Below are 26,660 nucleotides of genomic sequence, written 5' to 3'. Positions count from 1 at the left end.
TGGGGGGAAGTTGGCATGACAACCTCAGACATCATTGAAACCATTATCCGGGCTCCAAAACCTACCAAAGGTTTCCAGTGATTTCAGAAGAAGCCGCTTGCTATTTAGTTTTAAGAAAAGACAAACAAATATGTGAGGTATGTTAACTGTTTTGGTTGACTTTCTGCTGCTGTGATAAAACCCTGGCCTAAAGCCGGGCTGGGGGAGAAAGCCACTTATTTGGCTTATAGGCCAGTCCATCATCAAGGGAAGCCAAGGCAGGGACTCAAGTCAGGAGCTTCACACACACACACACACACACACACACACACACACACACACACAAAACATGGAGAAACACTGCTGTTAGATTGCTCGTCTTGTCTAGGACAGATAACTTACTTACACAGCCAGGGCCCTGTTGACAAGGGGCGGGTACTACCCACAGTGGGCTGGGCCATCCTACAGCAATGATCAATAAAGAAAATGCATCCAAAGACACGCCCGAAGGTCAGTTTGTTAGAATCAATTCCATGGTTGAGAGCCTGTCTTCCCTGCTATGTCTTGGTTTGTATCAAACTGTCAAAAAGTGAGCAACACAGTAACATGCTGCCAGGATTCTCCAGGATGCTATGAGATGCTATGAGATGCTATGAGATGCTATGAATTATAAGTGCGCTAAAGAGACCCAGCTCACAAACACAGCAGGCAGGTGCCGTGCCTCCGCAGGCCTGTGGGTGTCCAAAACCATTTAGAAGAAGATTTAGTGTCTGGCTGTGAAATGTATTGCAGCTAAACTCTGGGAATGAAGGCAGCATATAACTTCAGCGCTGTGGTTTGAGCTCCCTCAGGTTCATGGTTTAAAACCGTGTTCCCCATCTGGTGGTGTTACTTTGGGAATTGTGGAACTTTTAGGATATGTGGCTTCATTGGAAGAAGTAGGTCACTAGTGATGGGCTTTGAAGGTTACCTACTGGCCATCCCTGGTGCCCATCTCCCTCTCTGCTTCTTGGTTTTCCAAGTGACCATAACAGTTCGCCCGTGCTCCTCTTGCTATGAGTAGAGCTGTTTCACCATGCCTTTTCTGTGATGGGCTGAAACCATGAGCCAAAGTAAGTGGTTATGTCAGGTAACATGGTCGCTGTGGCATATGAGTAACTAATGGGTGCAGATGAATGACCAAGGCCATTCAAGGGTCTTCATAATATGCTTAGCCTCCGTGTTGCTGTCTACTCTCCTCTCTCCTCTCTCTCCTTTCTCTCTCTCTCTCTCTCTCTCTCTCTCTCTCTCTCTCTCTCTCTCTCTCTCTCTCTCTCTCTCTCTTTCTTTCTTTCTCTCTCTCTCCAAAAAGGCCACTGTTAAGTTGGGAGAGCATTATACAAGTGATGGAATCTTAGGCTGGGGAAATAGAGTATTTTCTAGGTTACTTGAGCTAGCCATTGGTGGTGGTGGTGGTGGGGATTAAACACAAATATGGTTTCAAATAAACAAGTGACTTAGTTAGGATTTCCATTGCTGCGATAAAACCCCATGGAACTTGGGGAGCAAAGGGTTTAATTCACCTCACAACTCTCAGGTAACACACCATCACTGAGGGAAGTTGGGGCAGGAACTCAAGGCAGGGCCTGAAGTGGAGTCTGTGGAAGAACACTCCTTCCTGGTCTGATCTCTATGGCTTGTTCCTTAAGGCTTGCTGAGCCCACTTTCTTATAACTCAGGATCACCTGCTAATGGGTAGGACCACCTTCCACAGTGAGCTGGGCCTTTCCATATCCATCATTCTGCTGGCTAGTTTTATGTCAACTTGACACAAGCTAAAGTCATCCGAAAGGGAGAATCTTAATTAAGAAAATGTTTCCATAATATCTGGCTGTAGGCATGCCTGTAGGGCATTTTCGTAATTAGTGATTGATGTGGGAGGGCCTAGTCCATTGTGAGTAATTCCATCCTGGGCAGTTGGTCCTGGATTCTATAAGAAGGCAGGTAATGAGGAGTAAGCCAGTAAGCTGCACTCCTCCGTGGTCTCTGCATCAGTTCCTGCTTCCAGGTTTCTGCTCTGTTTGAGTTCCTGCCCTGACTTCCTTCGATGATGCACAATGATGGGGAAGACTAAGTCAAATAAACCCTTTCCTCCCCAAATCGCTTCTGGTCATCATGTTTCATCACGGCAACAGTTAACACGAACTAGAACAATCATTAAACAGCGAAATGTTGGGGGGGGTGGCACACACCTTTAATCCCAGCACTTTGGAGGCAGAGGCAGTTGGATCTTTGTGACTTCGGGGCCAGCCTGGTCTACAAAGTGAGCTCTAGGACAGCCAGGGCTGCTCAGGGAAAGCCTGTCTCAAGAAAAAAATCTCACAGATTTGCTGACAAGCCAATCCAGTGGGGACATTTTCTCAGCTGAGGCACCCTCTTCTCAAATGACTCTAGCTGGTGCCATTTGGACAAAAACCTCACTAGGACAGGGAGATGACTAAGTCTCATTAGAGAAGACTTGTGAAATGAAACGACCAGAGCAGAGACAAAGGCAGATAAAAACACGAGCAAAGACAGGCCCCTCAGCCCATTTGGAGTGGACAGAGGAAAATAAGTCGGGCTTTGGAAAATGACAAGCGGGCTCTGTTGAGGCAAAAAAAAAAAAAAAAAAAGCAAGGGATAGTCTCAAAAGATGATGAGGAGTAGAGTTTGAACACTTGGAGTCTAGGTTCAAGGTGGAGAAAATCATGCCCACCCCATTGATGAACGTCTTCATGTCACAGATGGAGAATATGCTGGGCACATGCATCATGTCCTTAGAGCCGAAGGGAAACCCGGGTGTCCAGGAATGACTTCAAAAGCACCCTCTTAGGCCACAGAGCCTCTGTACTCCTGCGCCCCGGAACCCCATTATTGCCCTACCCAGCCCTGTGCCTTTCTTCCTTATCTGCCTCATTTTTGCCAAAATTTCCGTTTCTAAGTGAGAATTTCTCTGAGGAAGTCGGGGTAGGCCACCTGGAAATATGATCGCAGGATTTTAAAGTATGCCACTCCTAAGAAGCCTCCTTGACCTGAGGATTATTTTAAGCTGATATTTGAGAAACTGTTAAGGTGCACACTCCCCTGTGCTCTACAAAACTGTTCATCTTAATCATCGACTTGACCGGATCTGGATGGACTCAAGCAAGAGAAGTGCCTCTGGCAGGTCTGTGACAGCACTTTCTGGAAGGACTAGCTGAGTGCGGAACCCTTACTTGGCTGAGGGAAACCCTTCCCTCAGTGGGTGAACCCTTTCCCTAGTCGGCAGCTTCCCAGGGTTCGTGCTATCTTTTGTCTGCTTGTCCGCACTCCTCACTGACGAGTATATCCACCCTGCCTTCAGCACGAACCCACCGGCTCCATTGCTGACATTCGAAGCCAGCATCTTCAGCCCTCCAGCACAGACCGAAGCAGGACTTTTACCTTCTATGAGGACTATGCGTCAGGGTGATGACTTGAGGTCAAGAGAAAAAAAAAGTTGAGTAGACAAACTGGCACAAAGTTTGTGAAGTCTTTAAAAATATTTAAATGCTTTTGAAAAAGACACAGAAATGAAATTTCCAGGGAAGGGGGGAGCAAGAAGGTGGAAAGTCTCTCCCGACTTAATTTCAATTTGTGTCTGCAGTAGAGCAGCTAGAACAAGGTGTTTGGTGGAGACCTACTATTTGTAGGATGGATGAATTGATGCTGGTGTGTGATTATACAAGAGCTTAGTCTGACTTCAAGCCCAGTTTACAAACTGCACCGTGTAAGAATTATTGCACAAGGCATAACTAGGCGGTTTGCCTGTTGGCCATCTATTTTCTGTGTGGTTCTTTTTTTAGCTTAGTCTTATTGTTTTGTTTTTTTTAAGATTGCTATTTAATTCATATGGAGTAAAATCAGTCCTTTAAGAACAACTATGTTCTGTGAGTTTTGACAAAGCAAAGCAATGGAACAAGGCGTGTCCTGTTGTACAAAGGCACAGGAGAAAGTTACATCAAGATTAGCATAGGAGAAAAGTCAGCTTGCAGGTTAAGACTGGAAACCCTTTCCCTCCTGGGCTACATGAATCAAACAGAGCATGCTCAGTGAAAGCCCAGGGACACAGAGCTGTGGGAGCGAATGCTGGGTAATTAGACTATAAAGGGTTATGGTAACACAGTGCTTTTGAGTGATTTCTTTCCCTTTGATCATGAGGTCACTCCTATTCTCACGGGGGCCTGTGCTGTCTCAGTAAATTGTCTCTGGCTCCGTTTCTAACCGTGTGTTCAGTCAGTTCTTTGCCATGGGATACAAGAGCCTGGAAGCTTCGGCGGTTCCTTTGGAATTCAGATTCACGCTATTACACCCCCAGAAAAGATGCCCCCTCCAGAGTCTTTGGTCTCATTCTTCCCCCATGCCCAGATTTTGTCATCCCTGTGTCAGCTTTCTCTCCTTAGAAGTTCTGTCTGTTCTAAGTCTGCCTTCTTTTTCTTCTCAAAATAGACTTAACATCCATCCAGTGTGTTGCATATATTAGCAACTCGGTTTTATCGTCAATAGTACCACACTGAATAGACACATCACAATTTGTTGGTCCAGTCATCCATTGAAGGACATCTGTATTGGAGCGATGATGAATAAAATAGTTCTAACATTTGCATTTTAGTTTTTGTGTAAACATAAGTTTTGATTTCATTTAGCGAAATATCTATGGATTGAGGTTCCAGGCATTGAATATGTTTATGTTATAGACTAGTGGTTCTCAACATGTGGGTAGCATTCCCTCTGGGGCGTTGAATGAACCTTTCACAGGGGTCACCGAAGACCATAGGAAAGCACAGATACTCACACTGTAATTCATAACAGTAGCAAAACTACAGTGATAAAGTAGCAACGAAAACAATTTCATGATTGGGAGTCACCGCAACACGCGGAACTGTATTAAAGAATCATAGTGCAGCATCAGGAAGGTTGGGAACTGCTGTGAGAGACAAGGACACAGTAAGAAGGGGGTCAGTAATAGAGCCCTCACCAGAAAGCAACTGTGCTAGTAATTGAATTCTGGCTTCTAAAGCTGTAAGGGATGTCTGTTCTTTAAACTATTGGTTTTATGGTATTCTAGTACAGCAGCTCCAAGTCACTAAGGTAGTACGGGCTTAGTTTTATCTGAAAAGACTTCCAAGCTGTTTCCCAAAGTTGGGGCACCATTTTGCCCTCTAACCAGCCATGTGCAGATGTTCCAAGTGCAGAGCTGAGAGACGGTTCAGCAGCAAAGACCACCTATTGCTCCAGAAGAGGCCCCGTGTTCCAGTCCCCACACCCAAAGGCTCATCACCACCTGTAACTCTAGCTCTAGGGAGTGTGATCCTTTCACAGCTTTCATGGGTACCTGCCAGCACATGCTCAAGAATACATGGGCGCATGGACATACACCCTTATGTCATTTGATCTTATGATGTCACCAAAGGTCATTTGATCTTATGAAAATATCTCTCATAGTCTAAGAGACTGGAACATTCGCTGGACCTTAGAGCAAGAGTTACTAGCACAACTTGAGGTGACTGACTGCTAGCCTGCTGTGTATGCAGCCTGTTTGGTTAAGAGAACAGTGTAACAGTCAGCCATGTACGCCTGAGACTTCCCATGTAATCAATTTTGCAATCTAAGCTAATACTGCAATCTTTAGTCATGTGGTCCCCCATGCTCCTCACCCAGAACAATGCATATGTGTCCTTTTCAGAAAGCAGCAGAGAGGTTGAAAGAAACCTTCTAAAAATATCTACCACAAATATTGAATATAGTATTTGGATATATTGGTTAATAAACGATACATATAGTACTATTTGCTGTCTGGGTCAGCTGGCATTGGTTGGGGCCAGTGACTTAATCCCTTGAGATGTCTGTAAAGTGTCCCACAAATTTCCCATGTGATGCTTTCTGTACTGTTCAGTAGTACAGAGATGGTACTATTGAGCGACAGATAAAGACAGATGCAGATGGACACACAGATACACACTGGCAGGCGTAGATAGACACACACTGTCACAGACACAGGGACAGATGCACAGGACAGCCTCGAGGCAGGCACAGATTCAGACTCATACAACACACAGACAAAGGACAGAAGACACAGGGAGCACAAAGTAGAGAATTCAAATCTGGACTTGCCCTTGGTTTCATGAGTCCAAGGAAAAGCACTTTTACTTCTTTCCTTAAAGTGATACCAATGTGTTTTGGTGACTCAGAGTTAATCACCAGTGTGGTTAATCCATGCATATCCCTAAGTAAATTTTTTTTCTAATCTTAAAAAAAGCCCTCTCTTAAAAAAAAAAAAGCCAATTGCTTGAAATCCTCATTAACACCTGGTATCACCGTTCTCATTTTCCTCTGAATGCAAAGTATTCTAAAAGGTCTGTTGTTCTTTTAATTTGCATATCTCTAATTACTAATGATGCTAATCTTTTCATGTCTAATGGGGTTTGACACTCACCTAAGTGGGTTCCTTTACTCTACCATTCAGTCTTTACTACGTATAACGCATAATGTGCAATGCAGAAGCACAGATAGCTGGGAAATCTTTACCCCAGTGAAGGTTAACGGTGAGGACAATCTGGACAAGTGCTGGCCTCTGTTACTGAAGGGATCCAGTCTAGTCTAGTCTAGTCTAGTCTAGTCCAAAATATGCCACTTCGTTATGAGCAGTATTCTGGGCTGAAAGCAGCTGAAAATCAGTAGATGCAGAAAAAGTTATTATCTTCTCTCTTCCTGGTAACCAAGTAGTAAAACTCCACGTGGGAGGTTTTGTCCCCGAGTTCTGTGCCGGGAGGAGCTGATGAGAAACGGAGAGCAGCTCTGAGACAGATGGGCATACACAAACACCATGTCTTTCCTCCTGCTTCCCAGTCACTTTCTCAACCCCACTTTCCTGTGTTACAGAGACACCCCGGGTCTCATGCCACTAGTTACTGGCATTCTGTATTACATATCAATGGACAAGTGAAACACTCAAAGTCTTTTCACTTATTCCCCCACTCCGAGTGCCAGTCTCTGTGTCCTTGTCTTTCCAAATGGAGGAATCAACACGTCAAGCCACTTTGGTATTCTTCCTGCATTTCCGCTGTCGTCAGAACACATTTCACAGATGAATTAGTTTCCTAGAGCTGTTGTAAGAAGTTACCATAAACCTAGAGGCTCAAAATAAAAATTATTCTCTTAGACCTCTGGAGGCCAAAAGTTTCGAAGCAGCATGTAAGAAGGACATGGTGTCTCTGAAAACTTGAGCTCCCGGTGTCCTCAGACATTCTTGGCTTTATGGCTACGCGCTTCCATCATCATGTCTTCTTCTCTGTATTTCTGTGTCCTTACTTTTCTTATGGAGGTGCCCATCATTGTAATTACAGCCAGCATTACCAGCCATCATGACTTATTTTTGACTGGATTCAGAACCTCTTAGCAAGGACAGCTAATGTCTCTTGGCAATCTGAAGTTTAACTTATTCAGGATTCTTCTCATTCCTCTTAGTGTGTTGTGTCTTCCGAGCAAGAAGTTGGGATATTTGAAGTAAAAAGACACTGAGTCTTGGGGACTTTGGTCCTGAGCTTCTTATCTTCTTTGTTTAAGGGCTTTCTGACAACATTTCGGCAAACATCATCTTCTGTAGAGATATTGGAAAGCTTTTGGATTCTGCTAGCTCTTTTGGACCCCCAACCTCTGAGGCAGAGTAGTATCAGCCAGTCTAGAAATAGCTACCCATACCTTTTCTTCTTCTTTACAATAACCAAGTTGAGAATACAAAGATGGAATCCTCAGTGCATCTCTAAAAAGACTTGCACTTCCTAACAGTTCTCCGTGGTCTGTATAACAAGAATGCCCCTTACTCAACAGCAAGTATGCTCTGCTGTGGGTCAAGCACAGAGAAAACCTTGTCTGTCATTCCCACTATGGGTTCAGACCACATAACCCTTCCATCTTCACCAGAGCATCAGCAACTGCTTCTGTGGCCATGGCTTCTCATAAAGAGTATGAAGCTTGAAGTCTTATGAAAGAGGGTGGCTGCGAAGGAGCTATTCATCTTCCTCGTGATTCAGCTGTTGCCTAGGAGGCACCATAGGAAAAAAGCATGATTTCTTCTTGATGTCATATTATTGTTGTAGCTTAGAGTATCCTATTTCCCAATAGGTTTTCATTCTCTGATGCTTTAGTCAAGTCTCCATTGGAGTGACGAAGTGCCAGAGATAGATCAAATCAAAGGAAGAACTGATCCAGAAGTTTCATAGCATGGCTATCTGGCAACCAGTTATGTCTGTGAGGAGTAGAACATCATTGTGGAGGGCATGCAATGGGGCAATGCTGTTTATTATAAAGACAGGAGAGAGGAGAAAGGACAGAGGAGAGATGGGAGGGTCTCCTCAAGGAGATCATTCCCACTTAACCAGTAGTACCATCTCTGAAGGTTTATACTGGTTCCAAAAAGCATTATCAGGTGTGGACTATCCCTGCAATACATGAACTTTTGAAGGACATTTAAGACCCAAACACCATTACCCTCTTAGTTCATGAAGATTCTTGTCAATCTCAAAATGCAAATGATGCTTCCAAAGCACCTTTATCGTCTTAATCAGACTGTTCAAAAGACCAAGCCAATTCCCCTTTGAGACTCAAGATTAACTCTCAGCTATGAGCTCCTGAGTAAAAGAAGTCGTTTTTCTAAAGCAGCATAATTCCTAACTGAGTTCTGAATACTTGTTATTATACCCACAGGTGAGTGTAGCTCTCACCCTTTACTATTGCAGCAGATATGAGACCATTAAATAAAGTCACAACTGGTCAAAATGCAGACACCAACTGACTGCAGGGTGTCCAGCCCCCATTAAAACATCCATAACACAACTCCTACACCTAAGGGGCAGGGAAGAGAGGCAGAAAGACTGTAAGAGTCAACACTTCAGGAAGTCTGTTGTTTTTTAGATTGTGTCTTTTAGACTAAGCAGTTACACCCATGAAATATCAACTATATGACAGCCTAAGCAAGACCTCAACAATTCCAATGCTGGTTTGACTACCCAATGTGAGTAGATAGAAGTTTCATGGGGCCCTACCCTTAGTTGAAGAGCTATGTGTAAATAATTACTGCTGATTATATATTATAATGTTTATTGTGTATGTTATATAATATATAGGAGAGAGAGAGAGAGAGAGAGAGAGAGAGAGAGAGAGAGAGAGAGAGAGAGAGAGAGAGAGAGAGAGAGAGAGAATTGGTCTTTCCAGGGATGAAGTCACTATCTGATTATCCAACACCCAGCAGTCAGTCCTAGAAATATAAATATATAAATATATATGTACAAGCAACAATAAACAGAGTCAACAGTTATATTTAATTAAAGAAAAAGAGGTACCTAATTTGAGAAGGAGTGGGGGTATGGGAGAGAGAAAGGAGGAAATGATATAACATTTGATTAGAAATAAAATAAATCAAACAAGTTTCATACTTCCAATATACAATGATGCAATGGAAATGCTGTCATTCAGAAGGGGGAGGTAAAGTCATGGGAAGGAAGGATCAGGCCAAAAGCAAGATGGGAATTCAGTTAAACAAATATAAAATCTGTACTTCCATGACTAACCCCTGTGCACATGATTGTGCAATGTGAGCTCAGCAGGGTTGCAGCAGCCCCCCTCTTTTCTGGCAGGAGCCCACACATTCCTTTCTTCAGCTGGCTACTTTTGCTACCTACAGAGTTCTTGGATAGACAGTCCTGGTTCCCGATCTCCCCAGTGTTTCCAATGCAGGCTCAGGGCGGTCTCACAGCTTCACACATCGCCCTTCAGAGGCGGCCTGGTTCTGCCACCTAGACTCTTAGGGCCTCTTTCATAACTTCATCGGAAGCCTCCACAAACCCATGACTCATGCATTCTGGATCCAAGGGAAACCAGAATCAAATAGGGCAATGCAATTTCTGGGGCTGACTTCAGCAGTGTCTGGGTCTACTTGGAGCAGACTGCAGTAGCTTCTGGGAGCCTAGACAGTTCAGCACGGGGAAACAAATCCCTGGAAATGATTTTCTGGGTGGCTCACAGCGAGAGTGGTATACCACGTGGGTTTCTTTTCACCAAAACCTCTGTTTGCCTGGGTTTGTATCTTTGTTATTTCACGCACGTATAAGATGTATATTGGTAATTTTCATCCTCCCTACACTCCCTGGGCCCTCCTTCCTCATGCCCTTCCTATTTTCATGGCCTATTTTGTTTGCAGTGACCCTGTGAGCTTGAAAAGTGCCACTAGCTGGAGCATGCTGGCTTCTTGGCTGTTGTCAAATGTTGTTAATTTCCTCAGCACACACACCTTCCTTGGCTACAACTTTAAAACTATTATGTTTTGGCTATCAACTATTTCCCATGGGGCCATGCCTTCATAGTTTTGTATCCAGCTAGTTTGAAAACTTCATAAGCTAGGATCTAGTGAAGAAAGTTAAACACTTGTTAAGGTCCTGGGGATCTTGCCGATGGCCTCTTCTTGTCCCTTGCCATGCTTCCTGTATGATATGAAGTGAAGAATTCCTCTACTACATATATTTCCCTTTTTTAAAAATTTTAAATGAGAAATAAGCTTGTTTTACATGTCAATCCCAGTTCCCTCTCCCTCCCCTTTCTGCTCCCCACCAGCTCCCTATCCCATCCCCTTTCTGCTCTCCAGGGAAGGTGAGGCCTTCCATGGGGGAATCTTCAAAGTCTGTCATATCATTTGAAGCATGGCCTATACCCTCCCCCATGTGTCTAGGCTGAGAGAGTATCCCTCTATGTAGAATGGGCTCCCAAATTCCATTCATGTACTAGGGATAAATACTGATCCACTACCAGAGGCCCCATAGATTAACCAGACCTCCAAGCAAGGCCAACAGCTTCATAATTAATACAGCGTCTCGTCTTGTGTGTTATTTGGGGACTACAATGTGGCAGAGCCCAGGCGACTGGTGGGTGATAAACCAAAGCGGCTAACAAGGAAAGGCTTCTCTTTACACTTCTCAGATTCAGGAGGTTGATCTCAGTGACTATGTTACTGGTGTTATGTTCAGGAAGCAGCCTCATGTACCAATTCCTTCAAAGGTACCTCCCACTTTCTCTTCTAAGAGGTTCAGTGTGGCTGGATTTATGATGGGGTCTTTCATCCATTTGGACTTAAGTTTTATGCATGGCTATAGAAATGGATCTATCTGCAGTCTTCTACATGCCAGCATCCAGTTATGCCAGCACCATTTGTTGAAGATACTTTCTTTTTTCCATTGTATAATTTTAGCTTCTTTGTCAAAAATCAGGTGTTCATAGGTGTGTGGGTTCATATCAGGGTTTTCAATTCGATTCCATTGGTCTACCTGTCTGTTTTTGTGCCCATACCAAGCTGTTTTGAAGTCAGGGGTGGCGATACCTCCAGAAGTTCCTTTATTGTACAGGGTTGTTTTTGGCTATCCTGGGTCTTTCATTTTTCCAAATAAAGTTGAGTATTGTTCTTTCAAGGTCTGTGAAGAATTGTGCTGGGATTTTCATGAGGATTGCATTGAATCTCTAGATTGCTTTTGGCAAGATTGCCATTTTTTACTACATTGCTCCTACCCATCCAAGAACATGGGAGATCTTTCCATTTTCTGATATCTTCTTTAATTTCTTTCTTTAAAGATTCAAAGTTCTTGCAATACAAGTCTTTCACTTGTTTAGTTTGCGTTATCCAAAGGTATTTTATGTTGTTTGTGGCAATTTTAAAGGGTGATGTTTCTCTGATTTCTTTCTCAGCTCTTTTATCATCTGTATATAGTAGGGGTACTGATTTTTTGAGTTAATCTTGTATCCTGCCACTTTGCTGAAGGTGTTTATCTGCTGTAGGAGTTCCCGTGTAGAGTTTTTCGGGTCACTTATGTACACTGCCATATCATCTGCAAATAGTGAAAGTTTGACTTCTTCTTTTCCAATTTGTATCCCCTTGATCTCCTTTTGTTGTCGTATTGCTCTATCTAGAACTTCAAGTACAATATTGAAGAGGTATGGAGAGAGGGTACAGTCTTGTCCTGTTCATGATTTTAGAGGAATGACATTGAGTTTCTCTCCATTTGGTTTGATGTTGGCTGTTGGTTTGCTGTATATTGCTTTTACTATGTTTAGTTATGTTCCTGTTATCCCTAATCTCTCCAAGACCTTTATCATGAAGGGGTGTTAGATTTTAGCAAAGGCTTTTTTAGCATCTAGTAAGATGATCATGTAATTTTTGTTTCCCAGCTTGTTTATATAAAGTCTAATTTGTTAGATATTAGGATTGCTACCCCTGCTTATTTCTTGGGTCCATTTGATTGGAAAAATCTTTTCCTAACCCTTAACTCTGAGGTAACATCTGTCTTTGAAGCTGAGGTGTGTTTCTTGTATGCCTCAGAAGGATGGATTCTGTCTTCGAATCCATCCTGTTAGCCTGTGTCTTTTTAATGGGCGATTTAATACCATTAATACTGAGGAATATTAATGACCATTGATTGTTCATTCTTGTTTGTTTTGGATTGGTTGGTGGTGGTGGAATTGTATGTGAATTTCCACCCTTTTCTTCTTTTGCCTGTTGGTAAAGTGGGATTATCTATTGCCTATGTTTTTCTGGGTGTAGTTAACTTCCTTGGGTTGGAGTTTTCCTTCCAGAACTTTCTGTAGGGCTGGATTAATGGATATGTATTTTTTTAAATCTTGTTTTGTCATGGGCTATCTTGTTCTGTCCATCTATAGTGACTGAAAGCTTTGCTGGGTATAGTATCAATGGTCTCTTAGTGTTGGTATAATATCTATCCAGGACCTTCTGACTTTCAGAGTTTCCATAGAGAAGTCAGGTGTAATTCTGATAGGTTTGCCTTTATATGTCACTTGACCTTTTTCCTTAACTGCTCTTAATATTCTTTCTTTATTCTGTTTGCTTCTTGCCTTGATTATTATGTGATCCACTCTATTTGGTATTCTGTAAGCTTCTTGTACCTTCATTGGCATGTCTTTCTTTAGGTTGGGAAAGTTTTCTTCTATGATTTTTGTTGAATATGTTTTCTGCACTTTTGAGCTGGGTTTCTTCACCTTCTTCTATACCTATTATTCTTAGGTTTGGTTCTTTCACGGTGTCCCATATTTCCTGAATATTTTGTGCTAGGGATTTGTTGAACTTAAGATTTTCTTTGGTTTATGAATCTATTTCTCCTATTGTATTTTCAATGCCTGAGATTCTCTCTTCCATCTCTTGTATTCTGTTTGTTATGCTTGCATGTATAATACCTGACCATTTTCCCATCTTTTCTATTTCAAGCATTCCCTCAGACTGTGGTTTTTTTATTGTCTCTATTTCAGCTTTCAACCCTTGCACTGTTTGAATTGTTCCTTGCAATTTTTGCTTTGTCTTTTTCTCCATTTTAAAAAAAGTTTTGGCTTGTTTTTTCTTCCATTTCTTTAAGGGATTTTCTCATATCCTCTTTGAGGACCTCTATCATTTCATGAAGTGTTTTCAAGGTCATTCTCTTCTGCTTCATCTGCCTTGGGATTTTCAGGTCTTGCTGGTGTAGAGTCTCTAAACTCTGGCAGTGTCATATTGATTTTTCTGTTGCTGAGTGTGTTTTTATATTGTCTCCTTCCCAAGCCTTCTTCCAGTGGGTGCAGAAGGAGTCTCTTCCTCTCCTGGTGGGTATGGGACCAATATTCACTTTCGGTGGGTGCAAGCAGGTCCAATAATCTGGTGTCTTTCCTCTTCCTGTGGATGGAGATGGTCCTAGTACCCAGGCATTGGCAGTCTCAGGGTGGGCTGAACCTCATTGGAATGGGATCTGCAATGCACAGTCCCCAGGCCTCAGCTTGCTCCAAACAGTGCACTGGAAGGCGGACAGAAACAAGCCCATGCTTACCTCACCTGTCCCATGGGCAGAGAAAGGGACTAGAACGCCGGCAGTCTCTGGGCCGGCTGGGTCTCATTGGATGGGATCCACAGTGTTCAGTCCCCAGGTCTCAGGTGGTTCCATGCAGGGCACTGGAAGGTCTTCTACATCCATTTACCACCACTGCATTCTGTACAATGGAAACAATCATCTATGGATACTCTAAGATCGTGATCTGTCAGTTTTCCTTTAAGTCAGCAGTTCTCAATCTGTGGTCACAACCCCTTTGGGAGTCAAATGACCCTTTCACAGGGGTCTCACATCAGATATTTACCTTATAATTCTTAACAGTAGAAACATTTCAATTGTGAGGTAGTAACAAAAATAACTGTGTGGTTGGAGGTCACCACAGCATGAGTAACTGTGTCAGAGAGTTGCAGCATTAGGAAGTTTGAGAGCCACTGCTCTAAATTATTGTCTGAGGTATTTAGTCACACTGACCCTAAAGCCTATCCGGTACAAACACTCTTTTCCTCTCGGCTGTTTGCTCCTGATTCGTATTGCAAATCTGAGAGGAGGGTATGCCATGCTGCAGCCCAAATGCTCCCTCACCTAGTGCTTTCTCATGGGCTGAAAGACAATTGCCTTTAAGCTCAGCTACTTACCACTTCTCAGAGAATGCCAAATGTAGCCAAGTTCTTTGCCAGAATGTACCACAGACGGCTTCTCAGTCGGTTCCCCAGGAGACCTTGTTTCTAGTTGAAATTGTATCAGCACAGTCTTTACAGTTCACATTCCTGTCTGCATTCTGGGTTTGAGAACCTGCCTCGCCTGCCCATTAAACACCACTCACAGCAGTCGATGCGAGGCTTTTTCTAGTTCCCCCAAAGTTTCCCTAACTTATCTGGTTAATTCCAGCTGACCCTACTTCTCGGTACCAGGCTTTCTCTGTCAGTCGGGTTTCTGTCACTGCAACAAAGTAATGGCGGTGGAACCACGCAAAGAGGACATGCTTATTTTGCTGCTTGGTTCCTGAGGTTTCAGCCCACAGTTTTATGGACACATTGCTTGGGGTCTATGGTAAGTTAGGATCACGCTGGGAAGAATGTGGTAGAGAAAAGACGCTAAAACATTGTGGTGGGAAAGTCAGACAGAGAGAGAGAGAGAGAGAGAGAGAGAGGGGCTCGGGTACTGATAGCCCCTTTAATTCATCCCCAAGAGATGTACCTTACTTTCCACTAGGCCCTGACTCCCGAAGTTTTCGCTACCTTTCAAGATGTGGATTTTAGGAGTTTTATCTAATTTATTTTATTTTATGTGTATAGGTGTTAACTTCCTTCCTATCTTCCTATCTTCCTTCCTTCCTTCCCTTTCCTTTTTTCTTTTCTCCCGGCTTCTTTTCTCTGTGTCTCTTTCTGTGTCTCTGTCTCTCTCTGTCTCTCTGTCTCTGCCTTGCTGCTCTCTCTATCTCTGTCTTGCTGCGCTCTCTCTCTCTCTCTCTCTCTCTCTCTCTCTCTCTCTCTCTCTCTCTCTCTCTCTCTCTCTCTCCCTGCATGCATGCATGCATGCAATGCCCATGGAGGCCAGAAGAGGGTATCAGATCTTCTGAAACTGGAACTAACTACAGGTGTGAGCAGTCATGTGAGCTATCACGTGAATGCTGGGAACCAAGCCCAGGTCCTTTGGAAGAGCAACCCGTTCTCTTAACAGCTGAGCCCCTTGAACCTTTTTTTAAAGCTCTGTAAGACTGTGATGAGACAGGTGTCATGGCATGAGGCTAATGGCTTATCCTCTATAGGATCTGAGACTTGCTTGGGCTGCTTCTAATGCATGGTGTGTGTGTATGTTCAAATGGTCATGTGTTTGTGAAATTTGCAACAGCACAAAAGGACTGACTCTTTTCATCCTGGCTTCCTTTCTGTTTCTATTTTCCTTTTGTTGGCATTGGGAGTGGCCCCCAAGTATCTTTGTACTTGCCTTAATGGCATTTGTGTAGGAAATGCATTTAGTTTGGGTGAAATGGGATATACTTATGTCATTTCTGCCAGGCTATTTCACATATGGCTGAGTTATGAATAGCCACCAAGCTGAGGAATGACTTCTAGGAATACTCCCAAGCCGACAGGGTTGATTTGTTCGATGTCAAGACAAATGTGCAGAGCTAGAGAAAGCATGGCAATTCGCAGCGGCACCAGAATACGTGGTGAGTGGAGGAAATACGGGGCTGCAAACACATAAAGCCAGGAGTCAGTCTGTGGGAAATCCTTCCATTCATCAAAGTAAAGGATAGGGTTTCCAGTGATGCCCACTCCAAAGTGTATCTTTTCCTGGTCAAGGCTAACTCTGGCCATGCCATGCAGCATATATGAGTTCACCTTGTGTATGCTTTGGTTTCCCATAGCATTTTCATGAGATAAAATCTGTAGGATGGTGATGTGACTCAATTATCCTAGGTTTGAGACACGGCATTGCATAAAATAAGTACAACAGCTAGGCAGTGGTGGTGTATGCCTTCAATACCAACACTTGGGAGTCAGAGGCAGGAGGATATCTATGAGTTTGAGGCCAGTCTGGTCTACAAAGTGAGTTCTAGAACACCCAGGGCTACATAGAGAAACCCTGTCTTGGGGGGCATTATTAAAAAAAACCCAAATAATCAAACATACCTGATATTCAGCTATAATCCCAGTACTTAGGAGGTGAAGGCCGAAAGACCAGTTAAGGTCATTCTTGACTACACAGTGAGTCTGGAATATATGAGGCCCTGTGTTAGTATTGGGTACAATCTCTAACAGAATTACAGGCAGTAACTATATCTATAACAAGACTTATATATATAAAAGACTATATAGGTTTCCCCAAACATGAAAACAATCCCAATGTTTATTACAATATCAATAATAAATTTGTGAAATGCAATCTTTCCTAAATTTCTCAATAATGAAAGTGAGTTTCGATTAAACATATAAAGAAAATAATGTACAATATTTTAGTTCTTTCCATTTAAATATGGCATTATACCTAGGCATGGTTGTATACATGTGACATATTAGCACTCATGAGGCTGAGACAGTATAGTATTATGAGTCTGAGGCTAGCCTATGTTACATAACGATATATATATATACACATATATATGCATATATATTTAGATTACTACAGAGTAGATAATAATTGTATGGAGAAAGTATGAAAGAGGTGTTTTAAGGATCCACTTAATGAATATTTCAAGTTTCATTATAATTGTCGTGGTGGTTTGAAAGGAAATGCCCCGCAAAGGGAGTGGCACTATTAGGAAGCATGGCTTTGATGGAGGAAGTGTGTCACTGTGGGGCATGGACTTTGTTCAAGCTTCCCTCAGTGTGACCTTTAGTGGACTTCCTATTGCCTGCAAGATGTGGCACTCTCAGCTCCAGCACGACATCTGCCTGCACGCTGTCACGCCCCCATCATCATGACAATGGACTGAACCTCTGAAACTGTGAGCCAGCCCAATTAAATACTTCCTTTTAAGAGTTGTTGTCGTCATGGTGCCTCTTCACAGCAAAAAAATCAAAACTGACATTCATGTTGACAAATTTTAAAAATGTATATATAATATATTCTTTAACTTTAAATATTAAAGCTCATTCCTAATTCGTAATTACAATTTTACATTTTCTTTTAAAGCATATGTCCCAGTTATGTAGGCTTTTGGATGCCACAAATTCTAAATATAATTATGTATTTCTCTTAATCTGTTCAATGCAGGCAGCCATTTTTATTAGTTTTTCTTCTATCCTTCCATACCAAGTACTTGCCCTAATAATAGGCTTCTGGCTGCTGTCTAAGACTTTTTTCAAGCTATTGGTCAAAACAGAAATCTAGCTTGTGCAAGGCTTTCTGTGGATTGAATCTCTTGATGGTTAAATGAGTTTTAATACAGAAGAGGGCCATGCTACTTGGGAAGGAATTCTTGTCTCATTCACCCTTGAGTGAGGTGAAGGTGAAGCAAATCTCTGTGGGCAGGGTTTCTTAGACTGTAAAGAAGCATGCCAAAAAGTTCTCTTGAGCTGTGGGATCAGGAAGATAGCATTTCGTTCAGTTACAAAGCCCCTTCATTCATCTACAAAGAAACAGTAACCGTGAGATCTCTTGAGAAGTGGGAGCACCGATGGTAACACTTCTAGAAATAACTAGGAGACAGTTTGCTGTTTTCCCCCCAGGTCTGTGGTATGATCAAAATCTTTCCAGAATTGAAATATGAATGTCCTGTTAGGGTTTTCTGTTGCTGTGAAGAGACACCATGACCATGGCAACTCTTATTAAAGGAAAACATTTAATTGGGGTGGCTCACCTAGTTTCAGAGGTTCAGTCCATTGTCGTCATGATGGCATGGTGGCATGGTGGTGCTGTAGCTGAAAGTCCTACATCTTGCAGGCAACAGGAAGTCAACTGACAAGCTGGGTGGTATCTTGAGCATCAAAGTCCACCCCTTCAGTGACACGGTTCTGCCAACAAGGCCATACCCACTCCAACAAAGCCACACCTCCTAATAGTGCCACTCCCTATGAGATTATGCAGCCAATCACATTTAAACTACCACAATGATGTTCAACTCTAGGAAATACTTTATAGGTCTTTGGAAAAGCTGGAATGATGCTGGCTTACTTTACCTCAGGCTACAATAAGGCTAGGTGAATGAGGAAGAAGCCAAGAAGCTCAGATCTGGCAGAGTTTTTTATGATTCTTGTTGTATAGTCATGATATGTACTAAAAAAGTGAAGCCCCATGGGTGTCATTAAGAAGAAAACTAAGTTTAGTGTTATCCATTATGTATGGCGGTCATCTTTAGGGGAAACTCATTTTAACACACCTACAGAAGATCCTTTGTGTTTCAGCTAAAAGTTTATGATGAAAGCCAAGCATCTCAAAGACCTTCTGGTTCACCATGCTTATTGCAAGTTGAGCATGCCCACAAATGTTACTGTCTGTCATTTTAAGCTTGACATATGTTGAACATATGTTCCATGACCTTGATGTGTCCACCGTCTTTCTTTCTTAATTACAACCTAACATACTTAGGAATATACTTACTGAGCATGCTCAAGAATGCACCTTCCTCTAACGTGCTTTTCCGTGTGAATGGATATGTGTAGACTCTCCCAACAAAACCCCCATGCACTCATTGTTGGAAAAGTGCATTGCTCTGCACGTAACTCCTGTGCTCTTCTTACCTCCCCAAATAATGAATCTGTGTCCACTTTTTATTTCTTGGGAGTGCTTGATTTTACTTTGTATTCCCCAAGAGGTGAAGCTACATCAGCATTGCTCCACATGCTATCAACACATAGCATCTCTACTCTAGATACACTCTGAGCTCACCCAATTCTTTTAGAGGAGCAGAGAAAGAACTTAGTGTGAACCAGTGGATGGAACGGCTCCAAACTAAGCACAGGTGTTCTCACATTTTTATAAAAGTGTCTTATGCCTGAAAGTTCCCTCTGATCACAAGGGCTATGAAGGAACTCATTTAGAAAAGCTAAGAATCCTGTGACATGAGGCTGGAAAAGAAGATGGCTTCAGGATCTCTGATGCGATGTGCCACTTCCCACAGCACAGGACAGGCTCTGGTGGTGTTAATGAGTGTATAATATGGGCTAATGGGGGCTGAATGTGTAAATTAGAAACCTATACATGCATAGGAGCCTTTTCCCCCTATGCCCAAGGATTTTCTAGATGCTTCAGAGGGCTTGAGTCTGAGCTCAGCTATGCACTACTCCTGTAGATTTAACCTCTCTGAACTCCAGTTTCTTAATTTTTTTGTTTTTAATTATATGTATGTATGTCTCTGAGTATGTGTACTTGTGTATAGGGGCCCACAGAGGACAGAAGAGGGTGTCTGAATCCCTGGATCTCAAATTACAAGAAACTGAACTTGTGTCCTCTGCTAAATTTTAGTTTATCTGTGTTATAGAAAACAGAATTTTTTTTGTCACGAACTCAGAAGTTGTTGTCAAGATTATATGCAGGATAAGACAAATTGAAAATACTCAGTGACACACTGCATGGATTCATTTATGCCTGTAAGTTCTTAAAGCCATGGTTACAAATACGTTATAAAATAAATGGGCTTTTTAGATGAAACTTTTTGTCGATTTCCCTGTAGATTTCACATCATGTGACCCAATCCCACTTGTCTCTCCATCTCTTTATCACCCTCTGCCTTTGCAGTCTCCCCCAAAATAAAATTTAAAAAAGACAAAAATGATAAAACAGTCTCACTCGTGGAAGCTGTAGGGTGTCACAGTGAGTCACCCAGTGTACCCTTGGGTCTGTACATTTTATTCACAATTGTTCATTGGTCTGGTTCAAGGCATTTGGCTTCTGGGGCACTATCAATACTGGATCCTCAATGGGTCTCCTCTTGGATATCCTGCTGTTGCCTATGTGCCAGAGATCCTGTAGCTTTGGATCTCCAGGACCGGACCTTTTCACAAGCTCCAGCTGTTGATGGATGGGGCAGATGTTGGGATGGGCCAACTCATACTCCTGGATCTGGGCCTGGGTGGTAGCTGAGTTGGTCAACTTTGCAGCTTTCCCTCAACGTGGCCACCAAGGTGAGCTCTCCAGGACTGCCCAGGCTAGCTCATCCAATGCTGCAGGCAGCAAGGGGCGGGGCCAGTTCTCCTGCTCTCAAACCCTGCAGGCTCACTGGCGCCCACACCACCAGGGCCAGCTCTACTGTGCTGCAGCCAGTGAGGAGCAGGACCAGCTCTTCCACTTTTATGCACCGGATGCCAGCTCTCCTGCCCAACATGGGTGGGAAGGGGTGAGGGGGAGGGCATCTTTCCCTCACTGACATCACAGCCTGGCAGACAAGAAGGGAGGGGTAGGTCCAGCTCTCCTTAGGGCCGGCTCATACCCCTCCTGCCACCAGGACCAGCCCTACAGAACTACCCAGTCTTTTTTGTCTGCATATATATTTGTTGCTTAAAGCATATGAATCACTTCTAATGGGGGCCTGACCTTTTACTTATTGATTGATTGATTGATTGATTGATTTGTTTGAAGAGACATTTTGTTAGAGGCCCTTTAATCACATCCCACTGCTGTCACCATAAATGGCTGTGAATCTCAAACGGACAGCATTAGATCCAAAGGCAGTGCTGACAAACTTTAAAAATTCCTTCTATCAACAAATACCAGTTGTGGAATCTTCCCTATCAAAACTCAGCCCCAGCTTCTTTGGGATTCTTAAAAATAGTCCAGAGAGTATTTGGGACTTGTTAGAAGTAGCAATACCATCTGTTAAAGAAGAAACAAACTATCTAAAATGCAGAGTATTTGGGACTTGTTAGAAGTAGCAATACCATCTGTTAAAGAAGAAACAAACTATCTAAAATGCACTCGCTCACAGCGCAGGCATGGCTCTCACTGTTTTCAGTACTCCGAGGGCTGTGTCCCTAGGTCAAGCAGTACACAAAAGGAGTCTTCTGAGATTACAGTCCAGCAAGGGATTAGTCAGCACAGGGTCTGATGGATTCCGTTTGCTCTGTTTATAGTTCTTGTGCAACTTCAGGACTCTGTGTTCCCTTTCCGATAACTGTGCAACAGCGGGCCCTCTGGGTAGCTCCTGATGCCAGCGGCTTCCTGCTCCACTCCAGACCTTCCTCCTGGCATCCTTTACTACCAGCTGTGAGAAAAGAAGTGGTCAGGCAGCCCTGAGCTACCATCATTTGTTTTGCCCTTGTTTAATCTGACTCTAAATTCGATTATGTGTTCTTCTGTAAAGTCAAAATGATTCGGTCTTTGTCGGATCATTGCAAAGGTGGAGCAAGACGGTGTGTGTAAAACACTCAGCACAATGCCTAGTAATATTAACCCTCTAACAAGTGATGCTATTATTCTCCTAAGAGCCTAAGGGAATGTGTAACATGCTTCCTTCACTTAGAGTCTTTAAACACATGCACACAAATATTTCCACCAGGGAATATAATAGAAAGTGGTATGGATTCTTCGCTACAATGACCGTTTTAGTGACTGGTTGGTCAGCTATGCTTTTACAACATTCTGGATACAGAAAAGGGATGCCTGGTTTGTTGACTGTGGAGAAGCAGTTATGTGAAACAAAGAAGAATGGGCCTCTTGATATCGACGGTGACATGAACACTTGACATTGGTCAGTCTTTTTTTTTTTTCTGTAACAAACACCTAAGAGTCAGTTTAAAGGAGAAACAGCTTATTTCGGCTCAGAATTTCAGAAGTTTTAACCTATGACCCCATTGGCTCTGATGTTTGCTTGATTAATGACAGTGTGGAAAACCACAGTAGGGAGTGTGTGGCAGGGCAAAGCAGCTAATGTCAGGGAGACTAGGAGGCAGATAAGAGCTCAGCTCTCCAGAACATGCTTCCAGTGACTTACTTAAAGTCTCGAGCTCCTCCTAAAACTGTGCTGTGTGCTGATGACCAAGGTTTCCACAAGTGAGTCTATGGAGGGAAATTCATATTCAAACCATAAAACACTCATAAGCATCCAAGACTTTCGCCTTTCATGCTGTGTGAGACTGAAGAGGGGCAGGGGTGGCCACAAACTACACATTTTATATACATAGCTATGTGTGAGGAATGCCTACTATTGAGGGAGCGAAAGGTATTGCATGTGGGGGCTGTTGTATGAGGATAATTTTGGCTCCAAGCATTCTGAAGAAACCTCATTTGGGAGAGTCTTGCCAGGAAGGGATGTATGGGCTGGTGACTGCCTTGTGTCTTTTGCCGACTGGTCATTCCCATCATAGGACAAAAAGGAAGAACACTTTAGAGTCACAGAGGTCTGGACTCAAGCTCTCAGTTCACCTTCTCACCATTCACTTTGATCTTCTTAACCTTGATGTAGCATCTCATTTTTAAAAAATGAAAATGATGTCTACCTTATAGAGTTATTGCTGTGATTATAATTTTTCACAGTACCATCCTTGAACAGACAGTACAATAAGATAGCAATAAATGGAGATTTCTATTGCCATCACTTTTTTTTTTGGTTTTTCGAGACAGAGTTTCTCTGTATTATTTTAGAGGCTATCCTGGAACTAGCTCTGTAGACCAGGCTGGCCTCAAACTCACAGAGATCTTCCTGCCTCTGCCTCCCGAGTGCTGGGATTAAAGGCGTGCGCCACCAACGCCCAGCTCTGTAGCCATCACTTCAGTGAGGGGAAATGAAGGGACCATGGAGCTCACCAACTCATTAAGTAAATGAACAGGTCTCTAAACAAACTTGCCTTTTCTTCACAGACATCAGTAGCTAGTCACTGAAAAAGGACATCTACAATTTATTGCTAAATGAAACCATGGCTAAGAGCTAGTCTCAGCAAACCTTCTGGATGCTCTGAGCTGGCTTCCCAAAGTTGTCCCAAGGGCAATGAACACAGTAATGTGTTCATTTATCATTGCAAACAGAGCTCACTTTCCATTCATAAAGCCATCTCCCATTGGCTAGACTTGTTTAGGCAAATGCGCAATGGAAGCAGGAAGGGCCAGAGCACGGGTGTGCCTTGAGTGTGAGCTAGGCGGGCATAGCCTCATCCATCTCCACCACATTCCCTTGGAAAGGCTATCTCTCACCTTCGCAGTTCTAATGCTCTACACCAAATCTAATACATGTCAAGACTGAAACACACAGCCTTGTGAATCTATTGGGACTGGGCCTCACGTGACTGCTTCTGGCACTATCCCAATGAAGGCTTGGAGGATGGGTAGTGTCCAGGGTGTAAGCGATACGTGTGGTCAAACTGTTGATTATTTATCAGAGGTCTTTGCTGGTACCCAGCCCGAGATGACGCTGTCCAGAAAGATTCGTATTAAGTTTGGATGATACGACTTAGGCCTGTAATTGGGAGACAGGCAGAAGTGATGTACAAGGCTTCTAGGCTTGTCCAGTAAAAAAAAAATCCAGCACACTCTTTCCCTCTCAGTATCCTGCTGTTGGCTGGCTATCGATGCCTTAGCAGCACCGAGAGTCTGTTAAATATGATTTAAAAATGGACACCAACAGTTGGTCCTGACGGGAATCTGACACGTAACTCCATTAATGAGGTTTATTAGAATGGCAGGGCCTTGAGGCCATGATTGAACCTTGAGGTGAAAGGGAAACTATTAGGTAGAAATAATATACCACATGGATCTAAAGGCTGCAGAGTCACAAAGGGAGGAGAGACTCACCTTTAAAGTTTGGGGGACAGCATCACCAAAAGTGATGATGATAGCGATGATAACAGTGGAGAGAGAGAGAGAGAGAGAGAGAGAGAGAGAGAGAGAGAGAGAGAGAGAGAGAGAGAGAGAGAGAGAGAGAGCTGCTCTAAGAGGAATGGTTGGGGGAATACCTTCTGACCAATACTCTCCAGGGGATTCTTCAGACCAAAATCCACAGAACAAAGAGAACAAAGGAGCTGTGGGATTTACTTCAGCATAGCATATAAGACAAGAAGCATGAGGAGCTGGGTACCATAAATTGAGTACTGTCAAGTCACAGCTCAGATGGCTTCTTAACTCTGTCTTAGAGAAAGGTGCAGAAAGGCATGATCTGACTCAGGCTGTGGACTTAAAGATACAGACCCATGTATTAAGAGTCCTATCTCTAACACGGCATTGCCTCTCTCAGATGGAGCCTCCATGGGATGGTCATATCAATACCCACAGTATAATAAAACATTAAAAATGAGAAGAGATAAATGTTATAATCAAAGTATAATCTAAAAAATATGCTCAGACCTCCATCTTCAAAAACTGAATTACAAAAAAGCAACCACAACCAAGATAATTTCAATTAACTTTTCCTAGCCTATCAACTTGAGTATGCCAGAAATTTGTCTATATATTGATCAAGTAATTGAGGGTATGTGGTAAGTAAATATACTGAAAAGATCATTGGTGGCGCACGCCTTTAATCTCAGCGCTTGGAAGGCAGAGACAGATGGATCTCAATAAGTTCAAGCCCAGCCTGGTCTACTGAGCGAGTTCCAGGGCAGGTTCCAAAACAATACAGAGAAATCCTGTCTCAAAAAACAACAACAACAACAACAAAACCTTATAGCAATTTTCCGTGTACTTTTATATGTTTGAGGACAAAAAAAGGAAGCCCGATATTTATATTTTAAATATGCATCATTGACTGATAAGTAGATACTAAATGCAAAATGAAAGAGATGCATTCATTGCAGATTTAAAATGTTATTTCTTTTTCTATATTCAAATGAGCATCTGGAGTTAGCTGCTCAGTAATTATTGACGGATGAATTAAAATTTTTTTTGAATTAAAATTTAAGTGGCAAGATATCTTAAAGTGTAAAAGTCAAAGCAATTATCGTTTGGGTACCCAAAAATCTTAAACAACATCTATAAACTACTTTACTTACTATGATAGAATCGGCTCTTTTCTTTCTCATGCTAGTCTTTTTCTATGTACGGCAGAGTCCCTGAGTGAGAACCGCTCACTTTCACTTCACGAGTCTGGCGGGGATTGCTTTCCTATAATTACAGTATGTACTATAGACTTCTTGGGAAGTTTGCCAAGTTCCTCACATTTTTGCCACCGAAGGCAAAATTCACCAGAAGCAGGTACTTCCCTTTTCTTCCAGCAGCAGTTGCTTTCCTTGCTCACCAGGAAGTCCCGCCCACTGCCAGCTGCGTGTGTGTGTGTGTGTGTGTGTGTGTGTGTGTGTGTGTGTGTGTGTGTGTGTGTGTGTGTCTCGCACTGTGGCATAAAAGGGCAAGTGTGTGAAGCAATGGAGAAGGCTTTTTGCAGCATTGCCTGGAACTCTTACTATACTATTCCCATAAGTGCTTTCGTGACTTTCTTCCTGCAGGGCTCAAGCCAGCCCTGGTTGGACAGTGGTCTTCCCACATCTGTGGACAGAACACTGTGAGGGGCACAGCTGGGAATGTGGGCCTATTCGCACTGATCTTTGGGAATTCAAATTTTGTTCTTTTGGAACAATCATTTTTTTCTTGGCTATACTGTACCATTGCTCTCAGAAATGGTCCTTTTCATGTTTTCTTGTCACCCGTCACTGCATCGAAGATTCTAGAGAGGACATTCGTGTTCCTCTAGCCGTCCTAGTATTGGTTTGTCTGTTACCATAGTGGCTGTGATCGTAGCTTTGATTCAGGAAACTTTATTTAACAATAAACTCAGTGAAAATATGTGCGCTGCTGTTCAGCAGGAATTACAGAAGCCTATTGTTTGGCCTAAGCTGTCATAGGTGAGCCCAGAAGACCAAGCTAAAAATCAAAATGGAAGTACTCACACTAAACTGCCCCCTCACCAAGACAAAGCTGTTTATTTGACCTTTCAAGTAATAGGGATTTCAGAGATAACAAGCAAACTTCCCCAGCAGGCCAGTTTCGTTTGGCATGGTCGTTAAGTTCCCTCTATCTTAGTCCTTACCACAAAATTAACCTGAAATAACCTGATATTAGCCAATCAATTATTTATTATTGTTTTATCTCCCTGTCTTCATTTGAAGGACAAAGTAACTTTGAGATTATTAATTTTAGCTCATAAAAAGGGCAATTATTATGAGTCAATTTAGAAAATACTGCAAAAACTTCACCACTCCCCCCGCCCCCATGAAACCAGGATCCTTTGACTTGCTGGTTGTAACACTTTTCTACCATGCAATATTTTGAGATGGGGAGCCTTTCACAGCCCAACTGAGCATGTTCCAGGGGCCTAAGATGTCCCTTACCGTGGCCAAAGATGAACCTGGGACCATAGTTCCAGAGTTGGTTGTCTCTTTGTAGACTTTTATGGCAGTAAGCAAAGTGGAAATAAGGGTTATTATAGAAAAA

General features: G+C 42.8%; 1 long non-coding RNA gene across 1 annotated transcript; it reads right to left on the bottom strand.

The window, feature by feature from the left end:
- Positions 1-13,649: 13,649 nt before the first annotated feature.
- Positions 13,650-25,412, bottom strand: LOC121134163. The gene is made up of 3 exons (XR_005871197.1): positions 25,226-25,412; positions 16,502-16,582; positions 13,650-14,025 (listed from the first exon to the last, which is right to left on the bottom strand). It is a non-coding gene; the product is annotated as an uncharacterized LOC121134163 (long non-coding RNA).
- Between the last annotated feature and the right edge of the window lie 1,248 nt (positions 25,413-26,660).

This window comes from Mesocricetus auratus, unplaced genomic scaffold (genome assembly GCF_017639785.1).
Source record: "Mesocricetus auratus isolate SY011 unplaced genomic scaffold, BCM_Maur_2.0 Super-Scaffold_100026, whole genome shotgun sequence".
In the NCBI taxonomy this organism is placed as follows: Eukaryota; Metazoa; Chordata; class Mammalia; order Rodentia; family Cricetidae; genus Mesocricetus; species Mesocricetus auratus.
This window is presented reverse-complemented; position numbering and strand designations above follow the sequence as displayed.